Below are 1,299 nucleotides of genomic sequence, written 5' to 3'. Positions count from 1 at the left end.
GCGTAAAAGAAAAAAAAAACATTTATTTTTACTGTGTATATAACTGAAAAGTCGTTAAAATATTTCTTCTTTCAATAATTGTACAATGTGTATAGTTAACCCTCGAGCAGTCGCGTCTTTGACTACCTGCAACGGCGCCACGCTCACGCTGTGTACCACAAGCGTGTATTTTTCATGGTGCGTGTAGGGGTAGGCGGGGCAATATGGACACCCGGGGCAGAATGGACACCCTCAATATTTTGAAAAATGTGAACTTTTTTGAACTTTTAATGAATATAGAATATACCATCAGGGTACCAGATTCCGCTCATCTAAGGCCAGTTTTGCAGAAAAACATCATCTGTTAAATGACTGGTAAGCCAATTTGTAATGTTTTTGCATTTTAAGTTAGTTTAATCTAAGTACAATCAGATACAAAACAAGACTTATGTAGAACTTTTCATAAAAGTATGATTTTATTACAATTTGTGTGAGACCAAAGTGGTCCTAATTCCGCTCACGGACAAATGTATGCCATCTTTTAAATAGACCTTTGCGGAAAAATGAATTTTTTTGCAACTCTTAGGTTTTTACAATTATTTTTTTCCTGTTCAGCGGGAGTGTATAATAGTGATTGAATACACTGTGTACTAAATCGACAGTTTTTACAATTTTCACGTATTTTTTTGCGTGAGCGGTTATTGGAACACATAAAATTTCCTACAGCTTTTTTGGGTCCAATAGCCGCTCAAAAAATTCTACTGTTTTGTTTTTAAAATTTATGTTATTTGGTAAATATTGCATAAAATGGCTTTGCTCTCATTTGATTTATATTGTCCAAGAATATCAGCGACGAAAAGGGGGTATTTATGCGTGAAAACTTGTTTTTTGCAACAGTGAGCGGCTATTGGGTCATGAGCGGCTACTGGTACACTGACGGTAGTCCATTTGTCTAAAACGTAGTTTCAGGAAAGAAACATTTTTTTTATGGGTTTTCAGTTGGAGCTGCGTGACAGCTTGTTTGTCAAGGCTGAACCCGTTATTCAAATTTCATCTCTACAAAGACCAATGTTTAGACGGAATAGGCTATGTTGCCCAATTTAACACTAGTTTTTACATTGTGACTTAGTAGTTTTAATCAAAATTTTGCATTTTTCCTCCCGTAGATGTATTAGTCATGTCCGTCCTCAGTCATGTGAAGTCTATGAAGCTATCAGAATAAATCTTTACCCGGGGAACCTAAAGCACCAGGAATGTTTATACCCTTGCTATTACTTCTTGGAAATAACAAAACACAAAATGCTGTCTATGTTGACAACT

Source organism: Aedes albopictus, chromosome 3 (assembly GCF_035046485.1).
Source record: "Aedes albopictus strain Foshan chromosome 3, AalbF5, whole genome shotgun sequence".
In the NCBI taxonomy this organism is placed as follows: domain Eukaryota; kingdom Metazoa; phylum Arthropoda; class Insecta; order Diptera; family Culicidae; genus Aedes; species Aedes albopictus.
The sequence above is the reverse complement of the archived record's forward strand: the minus strand, read 5'-3'. Positions refer to the sequence as shown.